The sequence below is a fragment of the Protopterus annectens genome, chromosome 3.part0, assembly GCF_019279795.1.
Source record: "Protopterus annectens isolate FY-2018-M chromosome 3.part0, PAN1.0, whole genome shotgun sequence".
Classification (NCBI taxonomy): Eukaryota; Metazoa; Chordata; order Ceratodontiformes; family Protopteridae; genus Protopterus; species Protopterus annectens.
The window spans coordinates 1,232,041,941-1,232,059,440 of NC_056731.1; positions in this window are offsets into that span (position 1 = coordinate 1,232,041,941).

Sequence of the window (17,500 nt, forward strand, 5' to 3'; positions counted from 1 at the left end):
GTGCGATAGGGTTGGAGTAGATTCTGGAGGGATGGGACAGTTAGTGGATGGTTTACTAGTTTGTTTGCAAGTGATAATTGATACCATTGAAGGAGGTGAGGGAGTTCAAGCCAGCCCAGTTCAGCAAGTGAGAGACAGTGGTGACTACAGCAGGATACCCCTGTGGCGAATTTGGCAATTTTGTTGCAACAGGTCTCTAGCTTGTTTAGATCGCATTACCTTAGGTTGGTATATATTGGAGAGGCATAAAATAGGGTGGAGATAAGGTGGGAATTTGCTATTGAAATCTTTGCTGCTTTGGTGAGAAGTTGCTTATTTCTGTATAATGCTCCTATTTTTTGTGGACTTTTTTTATGGTCATGGATATGTGAATGTCAAATTTTAGTTTATTGTCTATTTCCACTCCTAGCAATTTGGTGTGTTCAGTTGGGTATATAGTGGTGTTGTCTTTTGCCGTGATGTTAAAGTGAGAGTTGTTTTGAGTATGTTTGGTGGGTTGGAAGATGAGTAGTTTAGTTTTGTTTGGGTTGAGTATTAATTGGCCATCGGATAACCAAGTTTCAATAGAGGAAAAGGCTTCCTGTGTGACTTTTTGCAGCTTGGGTAGGGACATGTCTGAGCAGATGATGGTTGAGTCATCTGCGTATTATATGAGTGTGCCATGTTTGGTGGCAGAGGCTAGATTATTGGTGAAAACAGAGAAGAGTAGGGGTCCAAGGATAGATCCTTAGGGAACCCCTATGGAGACAGGTAGTTGGGGAGATATGTCATTCTGCCATACAACGGATTGTTGGCGGTCAGACAGGTAACTCTGAAACCAGTTGGTGACTGATTGAGAGAAGGATAGGTTATTGAGGACAGAGATGAGTTGTTTCTGTGGGACCATGTCAAATGCTTTAGATAGGTCTAGGAAAGTAGCAGAGGAGAGATAGCCATTGTTTTTATGCTGAAGGGTAGTGTTAGTAAAGGAGAGTAAGGCAGTGGTGGTGCTGTGGTTTGGTCGGAAACCATTCTGAGTATTGGAAAGGAGGTTGTTAGTAAGGAGGTAGTCTGAGACCTGTGAATGTATTCATCTCTCTAGTATTTTGGAGAGTGGAGAGAGAATAGCTATAGGGTGGTAATTGGTTTGTTCTGTGAAGAGGAATTATATGTGATACTTTCCACAGTGTGGTAACATAACTTTCTGACAGAGATCGGTTAATCAGGATGGATACTGGGTATGCCAGAGCATCAGCTGCGATTTGTAGGTATTCACTTGGAGGTTGTCTGCTGCTAATTTGGTGGGCTTAAGTTTAGTTAAGAGTTTTTTTATGTTGGAGGTAGGTACAGGAGAAAAAGAGAAGGCAGTGGGGAGATTATTAGTTGAAGGTGTGGGTTGGAGGGGAGGGGGTTGTGTTGTTTAGCTAGTGATAGTATGGTTTGTGTGAAATGTGTGTTGAATGAAGTAGCAATATTTTTGGAGGAGTGAGGGATGTTAGGAGGAGGGGTACTGACTTTACCTGGGTGGGGGATGGAGTTTATGGAGGACCAGAATTGTTTGGGGCTGTGTTGGGAGGAGTCTACGGCAGACTGGTAGTATTGGAATTTGTTCTGTTTTATTAGCTTTTTAACTCTTTTGCATAGTTCTAGGAATTTCTGTCTAGTTGAGGGGGTTTTGGTTTTGCGCCAGTGCTCCCAGGCTTTATCCCTGTTTTTCATTTCTGAAAATTAAATAGTTTCCTTTCACCATCTGTTAGGCAAAGGCTTACCACTATATGTATGCATTTCTTGTCTGAATACAAGTAGTATTATGGAAATATTTTTTCTGAGGTAAACTGCTATTTTGGGGTGGGGGAATTGTTAGGTTAGTCATAGAATGCACTCATTATTATTATTATTATTAGTAGCAGTATACTATGATATTGGGGAGTTGCCCCCCTGCACTACCTTACTAATGCATCCTGGACCAGATGCTGCTAATGACATCAACAGCTGCAAGTTATCTCTATTTGCTGACTTGACTTTATATTTCATATGTTGAACATACCATTTCAGAAGCCCTTTCTGACACACTTCCCATGACTGAAGCTTCAAAAAACTTTTACCCTTATGGAATCCAGACCAGAATCAAAATGTGGGCAGTAATACCAGACTGAAAACAACACTTCCATTATCTGGGTATTGGACAACCTGGCACTCCATCAGACTGTGCTCTCAGTGCTATTTGGATCATTGCAAAAAAAAACACCCAGAGAAAAACAGTGACACAGCACCTGTAATAGACACTGCAGTGCAGAAAAGACACCAGATACATGTTTTATAATCTTACTACCAAAACCCCATGCCAGTGCTAAACCACAAAAAATCCTTAATCATTGTCAATATTTCATTGTTGCCAGCATTTAATTCCTTCTTAGTCAGCAGGCTATAGTGCTTGTAATGCTTCAGTAGCAATCGCCAAGTGGAGTAAGCATTATGGCCAGTGTCCCTTTCCTTTGAAAATTGTTTCTCAAGGAAAAGTTATTAAAACGATTGCAGTTCTATGATAAATTGCCTTTCCTTTGCAAAGTCACTCTGAGAAGCCTGCATTAACCTTTTCAAGATTAATATTATCTATGACAAAAATGTCTATTGATGGCTTCTACTTAATTAAACTGGTAGCTATAGTGCCTGCCATCAGAAGAATATATATCTTTCTACAAAATAAAATATGAAACTCTAGAGAAGAAATGTTCAGACTATCAAGGCAGAGCCCCATAGGCAAAGTAGATCATGGCTGGATTTATCATTATGATTTAGAACAGACTGCAGTTAATGGACTTGCACACATGGATTTTGAGCAATGATGCCATCTCTGCTGCTGGCATTTTTCCTTAATACAGAACTCCTCAAGCCATATGGGAACTGAGAAAGCTTTCCAAGTTCCTAAAATTCCTCAGGACTTTAAAACTAGTGATATTGATTGCTGTTTTGTGCTCCAGAACCACATGACCCTCAATTTCTTGTTGCCATTGACAACACTTGTAAAAGTGACATCCCTTAATTTCATCCTAGACAATGAACAAGCCATTCATTACCATCTGGACATTATTCAAAAAGTATCAGAGTTATTGCATACAAAGGAAGTATTTTTGGTCTCTGGCTGAGGGAAGCAGATGTTTTAAAGTTTATCATGCTTAGTGTCATCACTTCCTCCATGACATCTATTTTAGTGCTAAAGTGTAAAGTGTTTATTTCTAAATGTCTTGTCAAAGAAACAATTGTACTCATGTATCAAAAGTATCCTTGCAAACTAAAAGTAATCATTTTAAATTTAGTGCTAAAGGTTTTTTTAATGTGCAAAATATATAATAAATTTAATCAGTAGTCAACAAATCCTGAGAATTATACACTGTAAAAAGAATGATACCTATAGATATAGATAAGAAATATCAAATAATTGCCAGTGAAGAAGGATTACCATGTATTGCCACAAGAAAAATGTTGACTGTGTGTAAAGTGACCTCAATCTTACAATTCTGTACAGGTTGTATTTATAAGAGAAATAATGCATGTAAGTTCAAAGAAAATATAAGAAGATATGATCAAGATGCATTTGTAAAGTAAATGTTGCAACTGAGTTTATGCAACTAGTACAAGATGTATTAAAATATGAGGTGGTGCTTAGAAAATATGAAACTGGGGAAAGAACTATTGTGATTTTAACAAATATTGCTTACAATGCAGTCCACAATGTAAAATGGTACATTTCATACTGAACTGAGATGGAGTTTAGAAACTAAGACTTCAGTTTCATTTCTTGGTTCTACGATGAATCTTCAACTTCCAGATGGCCAGTGAGCCGAAGTACTGAAAAATAATCCTTGAAAAACATCAGGGTAAAAAATGCAATTTTAAACATTTGTGTAGTGGTCAATACCAACTTCATGGTTACACCAACCCAGAGAATTGAGAAATCTACCAAAGCAAGTAAATTATTGCTGGCACACATATAAATTGTAGAGATTTCTATGGAAACCATTGTTTGACATTCCGTGTCTTGATGTTTTTTGGTGGGACAAATGAAGGTCAAGGAACTGCATCTTGATCAGCTGTAGAGGAATCTCATGTCTTTTACTTGAGCTGCATTTCTTGTAAACAGCATGTTTAACTTAAGCATTATGAAACTAAGGCTAAAAGTGAGACAATAAGGTTATGCGGTTTATGAAAGTTCAGGTTTAGACAATGGTTGCATAGTTTATTTGTTAGAGTAAACTCTTTCAATATGACCTCCATTTCTTATTTTGTATAAATATTAGCATTGACTCTAGATGATTGTCACTGTTGAGGTGCCACCCTGCTCCCATGTGCAAAAAAATGGGAAATAGGGCTGTGGATGGATGAATTACTCTATAAGGTACCTTTGTGAGGACCCATGCTACCTGCTACCTGACCTCCCATAATCATGTAAAAAAAAAAAAGTTTTAATGTTGCTATCAAGTGTTTTCATTTGATTAGGGAAGCAGAATTATAGCAGTAATAAGTGAGTAAGTAAGTTCATCATAAACTTTACAGAGATTTCTGCACTTGAAGTCTCTGAATTCTGAAAGATTAGTTTCAACAGTTTTAAATAGTTTAAGGGAAAAGGTTACTAGCTGATGGTTTGGCGTGAAAGGGGATTACTGCTTGAATAAAGAATGATGACACTACATTTGTAAATACCAGCTCAATAATACTTTGCTCTTTAGCTTACCTAGTAAAAATCTGGTCTATGGAGTTTTTACTTATTTAATCTAAAAACATATGTGCAGATCATTCTTCACTGGTGTAGGTACGCTAGTCAGTTTACAGGTGGCTTAACATTTGGTCTACGGAGTTTTTACTTATTTAATCTAAAAACATATGTGCAGATCATTCTTCATTGGTGTAGGTACGCTAGTCAGTTTACAGGTGGCTTAACGTTTGGTCTACGGAGTTTTTACTTATTTAATCTAAAAACATATGTGCAGATCATTCTTCATTGGTGTAGGTAAGCTAGTCAGTTTACAGGTGGCTTAACGTTTGGTCTACGGAGTTTTTACTTATTTAATCTAAAAACATATGTGCAGATCATTCTTCACTGGTTTAGGTACGCTAGTCAGTTTACAGGTGGCTTAACGTTTGGTCTACGGAGTTTTTACTTATTTAATCTAAAAACATATGTGCAGATCATTCTTCACTGGTATAGGTACGCTAGTCAGTTTACAGGTGGCTTAAAGTTTCAAAGAATTATGAATTCTTAGTTTTAGGGAGTTCATCCAGGACATTTCAGAGCCTGACATTTATTTCAAGGGTCATAGAAGGGGTTCTGTAACAGGCAATAAACTGAAAGTTGATTTTTTTAGTGTGATTTGGAGTTTGATAAGTTCCATTTGTGGATCTCTGCAGATCTGTATAGAAATAATACGGTCTATGACAAATATAGACACACCACTGATAGGGGGTCAAAAATCACAACTGGCACCAAACCCAGATATAGAGAGTGTTTTCAGAATATTTAAACCAAGTATCCTTAATTACACATATATAGATGACTTCCAAATACAGGAGTGACTTAAGACTGGGCAGCTTGTTGTTTAGATTTTTAGCTTTGAGAAGAAATGTTTGATATTGATATGTTTGATACATTATAACTCTATAATTACTTGAACTTTGCCTTAAAAAGGCAATATGGGGGCAGCAAAGGCTTTATCCTATATGTGGAAGCCTTTGACAAAGAGAAGCAGACCATCCCTTACAAAACAAGTAGGACTGTCAGTCTTCTTGTTCTCTGCTGACACATACTGGGTTTTCACTAGCGTGACACTAAGGATTTGTTTATTGTGTAAGCCAATCATCTTTTCTTTGTACCTTGGTATCATTTATGGAAAACAAGTATTCTGCCCAATATCATGTGTCTCTCCATCTCCTTCAATGTTCTTTACCCCACATTTTCACCATCACTTGCACAAGTACCATGCAAGGCTCCTAAAGCTACTTGAGACATCTACGATCTTGGCACCTGAAAGACAATTCACTGTCATCCTGGCTAATATGGAGTCCATGCATCTAATTATGGAGTTACCAATAACTAAACATTTTTGGTTGTGGCATGTGGCATGGTCTGTTGTAATGTAAGTGAGGCCCTTTGGTGAATCATTGTGATAGTACATGATGTTTCCGAGGGGAGATGTCAGGTGCACAGGTGAAAGGCTGGGCTAAACTATTTTATGCTTCAGTCATATACTAAAGTCTTTCATAGCCATCCTGCTGGAGTCTCTGACAGTAATCCTTATGGAGGAGAATGAGAAGTATTTTTGTCTCATCCACACACCACAGCTGCGCTCAAAAGGAAATACTACCCTCACCTTCTTCTGACATGATGTCTCACCTTGAAGAATCTCCAGGAAAGTGACAGAGAATTGGCACCCAAATCAGTTTTTCATGTTCCACTAGCTGTAGAATGATGAGCATTAATGTATGCCTAATTTGGTCTATACATGGCAAATTCAGAAAATATAAGTGCTCTATTACTATTGTTCATAACGGCACTTTAAGGTGTGAAACATGATGGTCCTTATTCCCAGTGAAGTCAGGCACTACAGCAACTCTACGTGCAGGTGGTTAAATATGGAATTACTGTTCCTCCTTAAAATCATGGTCTGGACTGCACATGCACAAAGTTGCCCACAGGGATCCAGGCATGTGCATGGGATTGAGTTGACTTCTGCATGATGGACAACAGGTCTGCTCATCATACAAACTGAGCAATTCAAAAACAATATTGAGCTGAGCCATAGTCAGTATATTCATCATGCCCAGCAAGGCGTAACAAGAGGCGCAGAACCTTGATATGCTACTGAAAAATCCTCTTAAGCGCAAACGTCAATACTGACAAAAGGTGACTCTGAAAAGAGAACTGTACTTCAGCAAGAATACCTTTGTTTGTTTAAGATCAGTGCTACTTTTTACAAATCCTTTCTTCTCTACTGCAGGTGCAGTTAACTGCTATTCATCCTATTGAAAATAAGATATATTTATGTTAGCACCTTTAGATGTTGGATTAGTTGGACTGAGATTGGGATTGCAGGGTACAGCAATTGCATGGCCACAGGATTATTAAGCCTGATGTAAGACACTAAGGAGCATATACTCATAACACTGTGCAATACATTTTACTGTTGCATACATTGCATATATTTGAAACAGCGATAGTAGCAGTTATGATTCCTTGCTCAACTACAATTCTGTGCTTGTTAAATGGAACATGTGCTCAGTAAAGCTTAATGTTTGATGTTACTTCAAGAGTGTGGATGCAGATATATAACTATCAGGCACAAAAAAAGCATGATGTATGGCCATGGAGGGTAATAGTGCTTTTAGGGTTTTTAAGGACCATGCAAGAACAAGGTAGTTAATTCTGCTATTTTGCATACCAACAGAGAAATTCCTAATAAAACAGTCTAAACAGAAAGACAGTAATGCATCTGCTAGGACATCATTCACATGTAAGACCAAGCTCTTAGATGTAAAGAATGATGTACTCCTTAAGTCTCTCCATCTCCGTCTTCATCTCCATCTTCATGGCCGATGTCTGTTTAGCCTTCATGCAAGCAGCTAGCCCTACCTTAACACTGCGTGGAATGACATTGTAACCAATGTTACTGTGGTTAGTGAGCAGAGCCACAGTTATGAATCAGTGTACCACAGGGCTACTAACATGACATGGGGTGTCACACAAAGATCAGATTCTGTCATGGGAATATAATGCAATGAGGGTGGGGGGTACTGAGTGTACCAAATTTCATGGAGACAGAGGAGTTCATAGCATCTATCAAAGGGAGTAGCATCTCTACAAATTCCAAAATCATTACATCTTTATTCCACTCAAGTGACTTCTCAATGGGCCAAGCCACAACAAACCAACTCCCTTTTAAATAGGCTGCCATACCTGAGGGCTAGATCCAGCACTAGGCGACTTAGACAACTGTGTTGAGCCCAGTGTTGCTGGAGGCCTGGCCCAACCATAAACCTTTGAAAAAAAAAACTACTCTGTGGGCTGCAGCAGCAACAACACATCTAACTCCACTGTACAGTACATAAACAATATTGTTTTATAGTCCTTCAGTCTGTCTCTTTGCCTCAGGCTCAAATCAAAGCACAGCCTTTTTTATTCCCCAGTGCCAGTGAACCAGAGCACTGTTTATTTCCAACACAGTATATCCCAATCGCAAGATAGGAAGAACAAACAGAGGCACTTAGTGTGGAAGAGAAAGGCTATGAACTGTTAACAAGTTGCTTCCTGTAGTATGTTGCTTGATTCACTCAGGCTTTGTTTATCCTCTATGAGATTTTACGAAATTGCTTCATCAGACAATACTCCAGGATTGCCTCGAAAATGGACTCGAGTCCAGTGGGCTGTCCCAAGCTGCAAGCAAATGCATAAGACATGTGTCTTTTGAATTCCTGCTACCATCACATAGCCATTTATCAGTACTTTACTATATAATGTTTGAGGATGTATTGCAGCATGTCTCTTGACATTTAATGGGTTTCTTAAAATGAGAGTTTCAAGGTAAAATGAGTCTTCTGTTTCTCATACTGTCTGTTATCTATGTGAGAGTGTTTTAATTGGTTTAGAAAGTAGCTGTCAGTATTTTTCTGTAAAATTTAGAAAAAAGGTTTTAAATGAAATCCAAATCTTTGTTATAAATGTAAAAATAAAGCAGAGACTATTATTTACATTGGCAGGTTTGAACAGTTTTTATGGTAACTGGGGAGAAACAGCAAAATAATGGGATATGGTATGACTGGCAGAGGTGTCATTCATCATTCTGCATAGTACCCCATTTGTCATGATCAAGCTCCGTTGACTCTGGAGGAGTACGCTGCAAATGTATGGCAGTATCAGCCATTCAACTAAGTCAGACCTGTACTGAGTGATGTCAGAGGGGATATCAATTCTTGATGACAAATGACATAGGGAGGTCAAAAAATTAGATGCAGGTGTTCAACAAGCATGTAAGCCCTAAAAAAATAAAATGGTATGTTGTATAGGTTCATAGCTAATTACAAGGCTAGCTGCCTGAGTGGACCATTTTAAGCCTAGACAATTTTCTTTTCTATGGTGAGAATCAAGCCCTAAACCTTGTGTTCATGAGAAAACATCACATTTTATACCAACCACTGACATGCTTGTTATTGTATTCCTGGCTAATTGCCCTGAATGGTGCATTTAAAAATTAGACAATAACAAGGATCAAACCATGCACTTTGAGTCTACAAGGTGAAGAACTTAACCATTATTCCAAACCCACTCTGTGTATACAGTAACATTTCTAATGTTTGTATGAGATAGGCTGTTAAACAAAAACTGCAGCAGCATTTATTTGGCTTTAGTAATGATAATAATAATAATAATAATAATAATAATAATAATAATAATAATAATAATAATAACAATAATAATAATAATAATAATAATAATAATAATAATAATATCCATTTGCTTACCATATAAGCCAACTGGACAAACAGTCCCTTTTGAGGGGCTACCCAGGAACAATATCTAGTTAAGTGACTTGCTCAAGGTGACACTGTAGGTAAATGAGGGCTAAGGGAATCAAACCCTGCAAGACAGATCACAACCTTAACTCTTTGCACCAACTGCCTTTAATTGTTTTGTTTTATTTGTTGCACTAATGAATGGATTAGTTCATTAAAAGGTCTGTAGTATGTTATGGAGTTTAAACATATTACATTTTATTGTCTAAACATGTTGCATTTTGGTAATATGTTTGAAACACCTTCTTTACAGCCTTTAGCAATTGCAAAATGGTTGATATTTGTCAGGTCATATAGTCTGCATTAGTTGGAATTTCAGCATCCATTATGTAGAATTGTAGCATGTTATCATGATACAGTCTTCTCTACAAGATCAAATTATAAAAGATTTCTGAACTTAGTTAAAATACTGTTACTCTGGTAATTAGTACAGAGGCATAAAGCTCTGACTTGTTAATGACCTGCTTTCTGTGGCAAGGGTACTGGGTTTGAATATTTCCATCACTGTTTACCTAATGTATGGCACTGAACACATCACTTAACCAGACAGTGCTTTAGATCAATTGGAAATTTGGGTTAGGCTCATTAATGGTCTCCTGGACTGCATGCTTACTAGCTATTAATCTACCATGTTTGTTGAACAGCCATTCCCTATTGCAGGTGTCTGCAACCTGTGGCTCTGGAGCTGCATGTGGCTCTTCCACCACTCTGCAGTGGCTCACTGTAACTTTGAAAAATAACAGTCACTCTACCGCACAACACACACACACACACACACACACACACACACACACACACACACACACACACACACACACACACACACACACACACACACACACTGAGAGTGATGGACTTTAAATATTGCTCTTACAGACTTAGAAACTTGCAAGAATAACATGTTTTCTGTTGCCATGCATTACACAAACAGAGCGCGATCGAGGGGTCCCCTGGCAGCAGCTGCATCTCCTGAAAGGTTTCCATACCTCTCATACCTCTCAAAGTCTTACCACAATAAATCTGGACAGAGCCACAAATAAAGGGGAACAAAGGAACAAAAATAGGGATGGGTGTTAAATATTGCTCTTATAGACTTAGAAACTTACTAGAATAACATGGTTTCTGGTAACATGCATTTTCCACACACACACACACACACACACACACACACACACACACACACACACACACACACATGCACACAGTTACCTCTTAAATGTGCAGATTTTCGTAGAATGTCCTGACTTTTTCCTCCTATGTTGGTCTGTTTCTCATAAAATTGTGGTTTCTAGCAAATTATTGAGGGTTTACGTCAGAAAAAATAGACAGACATTTGAGTTTCAGACTTCATACCCTTCAGAAAATTCATGATAATGCAAGATCTGTTATTCTATCAACTTTCTAAGTTTGTAAGAGCAATATTTAAAAAGTGTCCCTATTTTTGGGCCTTTGTGCCCCATTATTTATGGCTCTGTCCAGATTTCTTGTTCTAAAAGGTTGAAAGATATCACACACACACACACACACACACACACACACACACACACACACACACACACACACACACACACTGAGAGCAATCAAACAATCCCAACAAAGGAACAAAAATAGGGATGAATTTTAAATATTGCTCTTATAAACTTAGTTCTTTTATATTTATCATAATAACTATATATAAAACTTTATACGCTATGCTAGCTTCATTTTAGGGATCAAATAGGTTTTGTGGCTCTTGATGAATTTTGTTTGGTGAGAGAGGGGCCACAATATCTCTTTTGATAGTAAAGGTTGCAGACCCCTGCCCTATTGCATAGCTGATCTAATTCAGGAAATGTTTGTCAATATCACCAGAACACCATTTGTAATGCAATCTAGATAATTTTTTCTTCAGGGGCAGCAGGCACTGCATTTGTAGATGAAGTACTGATTTCTTCAGGGGCAGCAGGCACTGCATTTGTAGATGAAGTACTGATTTCTTCAGGGGAAGCAGGCACTGCATTTGTAGATGAAGTACTGATTTCTTCAGGGGCAGCAGGCACTGCATTTGTAGATTAAGCACTAAAATGCAAAGTTGTTGGCCAACACCAGCCTCTGTATTTTAATGTTTCTTTTCAATGCAGAATTATTCAGCTGACTTTACTTTTGCACAGATTGTGCATGTTGCCTTAGCCTATGTTAATAGATGGTTAATATTTCTTAAGCTCTTGTGAATACTTTTTCTGTTTAAACTGTGCTCCACTTGGTTGGGTCTTATGGTCTAGTGCTAATAATATTTATACAATTCCATGTAGTTCATCAAAAGTTGCTCATACAGCACATGTAATATAATTCTTCATAACAAAATAGGGGGGAATACTCAATCAAAAAAGAGGCTATAACTGCTAGTGGGGCTCTCTGTGGATGAACATACCTTATACTCTTATCTAATTATTTTAAACAGTCTTTAATCTGGTTTGCAAGAATAGTGTATATGTGAATGAAGTAAAATACTTTGGTTACTGAGCTTTTGTCTGAAATAAATTTAAAGTATATGACTTTGGTCATTATTACTGTTATTATTTTTTGACACAGACATCTGAGAAGCCTATAGTCAATAATGCGTGATGTCTGTGGATAAAAATGATGGCCCTGTTAAGCTGATAAAGTTAAAAAAGTAATTAGTCTGCCTTTGCAGAACTAGTGTGCATTTGAGTAAAGCAAATTGAAATACTAGACTGTGAACAACATGTATACAGTTGATAAAGTCACCATAATCAGTTGGTAAGGATGTAGTTGAATTATAATAACAGCAGTTTGAGTGGCCTTTTATGGTTGAAGTGCTTTGAAATGGGTATTTTTGTCATTACTGGTTCATGCACTTTGCTTCACTGATTACTGGACAACAACAAATTTAAAACACACTCTAAAATATTGTTGTATTAAGCAAGAAATATAATTGAAAGCAACCAGAATGGTGAATCAAAGAACATGTGCTTTAATATATGGTCCTAAAAATGTATGCAGGAGATGGTCCATCATTTTAACTCATTAACACTAATGTGGTATGGAATGTCACACCTCTAGCAGCCTAAACACATCTTGCATTTCAGAGTATTTTCTGAAAAATAAACTTAAAAAGCATAAGAAAAACAAATGTAAATATTTTGTGAATAATAAAAGGTATTAAAACTGTAAAACCATAAATGCTGTCAGTAAGAAATATTCTTTCAAAGACTAATAGAGCATTTACAGTCTTTTCCAGAAATAGTATAATATATTATAATGCACAGACTTTCACAAACAAATTTTAATATTTTCATGTCTTGAAAACTGTATAACATAGACATATATTGTTAGTACTTTTTATTAAACAGACATAGCCTTTAACCATACAACAAATAATCCACTGTGAGTGCATGTTTGTTGAGATATTTATAGAGAAACATGAAAGCATGTATTTATTTGTATAATTAGCAAAACAAGTAATACTTGAGATCTCTGAAGATGTGCAACGTATAGTTCAAACATCAGTGACACTTTTTTTTTCAACATCTTAAGTTTCACCTAGTGTGATGCAACAGCTAGTAAGTCACTTGTTTTTTGAAGGGTTATGTTTAGTTTCATAATTACAAACGACTAGCGGCATCGCCAGTATATTGTGATATAAACCAGCATTTTCATTGAGTTGGCCTGTCTCCAACATTGATGTTTCATACCGTATACTTCAATAAAATACAAGTCTCTCAGTTATGAAAATATGAATAACAAGTGGCAAACAAAGATTAATGTCTCCACTGTGTGACATCCTAGACTAACAATCTTAAGGCAATTATGTTAATATCTCTTTTCCTTTTCTAATATTGTGTTTTATTAGCTGGTAAGTCACTTAGTTAAAGAAACAAGACCCCCAAAAAGTTCTGGATGCCATAAGGAGGTAAGGATGTGAACTAGAACCATACTAAAAAAGTGTTATAGGCTTATCCAGAATACATGTAATGTGCCACTGATCTCACAGTAGTTGTGGTGTAATAAAAGCATTATCATACCAGCTATTTTCTTTGGGTGCTTTGTTGACTGTTGACAACATGTGAAAGAATCAAATCACGTACCACCCATTTGGCGGTTTAGTAACCCTTTACCAGTTCACAGTCTTACTCCTCTGCACTAAATGCTAGACAAACTGATGTATCCCAAATACAGTGTACTTCACACCTGCATGCCTACACAAAACAAGCTAAATTAAAATCAGTAATTTTATGATTTTAATGTTAATATTTTAATTATGAATATATTTTTATTTAAACTATTGTTCTGAAATACACTGTGTTGAACTATAGCAGTCTGGTACTTAGTTCAGACAAAAAAGGCTATGAGCTGCTAACACACTGCTTCTGTAGTGCATAGTTTGATTCCTCCAGCCTTTGTTTCTGTTCTGTGACTCTGCTTATGTCACTTCACCAGAAAGGGCTCCTGGGATGCCCCTGAAAAAGGACAACAGCATCTAATGAGCTGTCCTAAGCTGTTACCATGTGTATTTCATGTTTATCTTTTGAATTCGTATACCCCTCACTTAGCCACTAATTGCTACTTCACTATATGCTATTTGAATATGAAACCTGCCAGGTATCTTGTAGTCTAATGATTTTGCCAGATGCATTTTCAAAAAGTGTAAATTTCAGGGGAAGAGAGGTTTACTGCTGCTCATGCTAAGTTTGTTTTCAGTGTGGGATTTTGCATGACTAAAAACTCAAAATACTGAATTTCATTTGACTGAAACCACAATACTTAATTTTCAAAATACTGATAACTCGTTTTACTGAGTCTCATTATACTAAAAGCTTACAATGCTGAATTTCAAAATACTGAATTATGTGCAGTAGACCCATATATATATATATATATATATATATATATATATATATATATATATATATATATATATATATTGCACGACGTAAACCCTGGGTGACCAAGAATGAGGAACCACACAAGAGCCTGTTTTCAGATTTCAGTGCTTTCATTCACTTGTTTATTATTACATGTCAAATGACCTCCAGAGAGCTAGACATGTTCCTGCAAGAGATCAGAGACAGCATCCACTTCCTGGATTTCACTGCCACAGGCAGTGGCACCACAGTCAACTTCCTGGATGTCACCCAGCAATATCAGCGAGCACACAAACAAGTTCAGCTCTTCCCTTTACAGAAAGCCTACCCACAAAAACAATCTACTGAACTACAGTAGCCAGCACCCTATCCACATGAAAAAGAACATCATCAAAGGACAATCTGTCTAACTCAGCAGGCTAGTCAGTGATGATGACCAATACACACTAGAAAGCAATGCCCTACATGACCTCTTCATAGAGAAACAGTACTCCGTTAGCCTCATTGAAAGCACAGACCAAGAGGTCCTGGCACACAGACACACCAGGCACCACCCCATTCTACTGTACGGCTTCAGCAATAAAGCTGACAAAAGTGACAGTAACCTACCCAGGTTCCCACTCCCCATCTCAACAGATGTGCCATCAAAAAGGCCATCTGCAACAACTGGACTATCCTACAGAGCACCCCAGAACTCAAGAAGACCCTTGGGGACCAACCTTTTTTCACCTATAAAAAGACCAACTCCCTCAAATCCCTACTTGAAAGAAAGAAAAGAGACACCCCAGCCAATGCAGCACCCACCCATGCAACCAATGCACCTGCTGCCAATACATTAGATCAGAGAACCCCATCACCATACCCCACAGGAAGGCACCTATCACATTCACAGACAGTTACAACTGCAACAGCACCAACGTGGTATACCTAAGCAGCTGTGACTTCTGTGGAGCCTATTATGTAGGCATGACCACACGCAGTCTTAATTATAGGATCAAAGAACACTATCAGGCCATACGCAGAGGGGACAACACTAATGCGCTAGCTAGACATGCCGAGCAATGCCACACACCCACCAAATTCAGCTTCCTGATACTAGAACAAGTCACTACATTCAGTGGGGAGTCCAGCACCCCACTAGAAGTAAGAGAATTAAAGTGATAGATAGACCTAGGGGCAGACTCACACCCAGGACTAAATGGCAACCTAAATATCAAAAGCTTACTGAGGTGGAGCCGATGAAAAAAAGCCAACTAACCCTTGGCCCCTCCTCTAACCAGGTACACAATAGCTAAGCTAACCAGCAAAGCAAGAATGTATGACATCAACTGTAGTAATTTAAATATCTGTATAAACAGACCAAAAAATGCCTCCTCTAGCAGATTTCTGAAGAAGTTCGACATGTAATAATAAACAAACGAAAGAAAGTGCTCAAATCTGAAAACAGGCTCTTGTGTGGTTCTTCATTCTTGATCACCCAGGGCTTACGTCGTGCAATAGTTATTTATATTCCAGGGAGATAGCGACCCTACCAATATATATATATATATATATATATATATATATATATATATATATGTATATATATAAATGTATCTGTCTATCTATCTATCTATCTATCTATCTATCTATCTATCTATCTATCTATCTATCCATGTATTATAGGTTTACTATCAAAATATCGATTGCAGATTACCATTCTATTGTATTATCAAATGAAAAACGCAAAAAAAACAGAATGCCAAAATGTCATATCTCCCAAAAAACACCAAACATTGACATTCATTTCCAATTTTGGACATAGAAACAAGCACTACCATGGGTTGAGAGGGGGTGAAGTTTAGCATTCCAAAATATCGGTGCTCGATATTTGCAGTGTTCAGATTTACGACATTCCACATTGTTGCTTTAGCGAGCTGCAAACTACATTTTGATAGTAAAACCATACATATTTGTGTGTGTATGTGTGTGTGCATATCTATATATATCCATACGTATTATATATATAAATATATATATATATATATATATATATATATATATATATATATATCTATAGGTCTACTTTTCATAAGCGAACATCCAAATGCTTGACTTTCATATGGTCAAGACCATATGTTCGAACATTTGACTGTTTGACAATGTGAAGGCAAAAAAAAATAAACAAAAAAAAACTAAACAGTGTTAGCATACACCCCCCACCCCCACCCCTGCTATTTAAATATACCAACTCCGAGATTGCACTACATTACAGTAAAAGGAAATCTTCCCATTCCATGCTCTATGGAGATCCCCATTCAGACAGGTCAAGCTTTTAAAAGTTCGATCATATGGTCTCAACTATATGAAAGTCGAGCTTTTAAAAGTTCAGCCATCTGAAGGGTACCCATATATATATATATATATATATATATATATATATATATATATATATATATATATATATATATATATATATATACACACACACACACACACACACACACACACACACACAGATATATATATATATATATATATATATATATATATATATATATACATACACACACACACACACACACACACACACACACACACACACACACACACACACATATATATATATATATACACACACACACACACACACACACACAGACACACACACACACACACACACACATATATATATATATATATATATATATATATATTGCATATTATACCTAAAATCTTCTGACATGGAAAGCTGCTGCTTTCTTGAAAGTGGAATGTGTTGCATTTTTCTACATTCACTTTAGAAAAAGAAGAAATTATTTTTTCTAAGGAAAAAAAAACAAAAAGTTTCTTTTTATCATATAATTACAGAGGACCAAGAACAAAGTGTGAGTGAGAAAATGACAAATTCAGGTTTGAAGTATATCAGAACTAAAATAATAGGGATGCTATTCTAACATTGAGCAAAGTTCTGTTGAGATGTGACATAAATTGCAGAGCTCATTTATAGAGCTTTGCTGCTTATATTTTCATCAAACTCTGTCCAATAATGCAGCATATGGGTTGCAGAATGGCAAGGCAATTCCAGGCCATAACACTAAGTAAAAGGGTGCTAT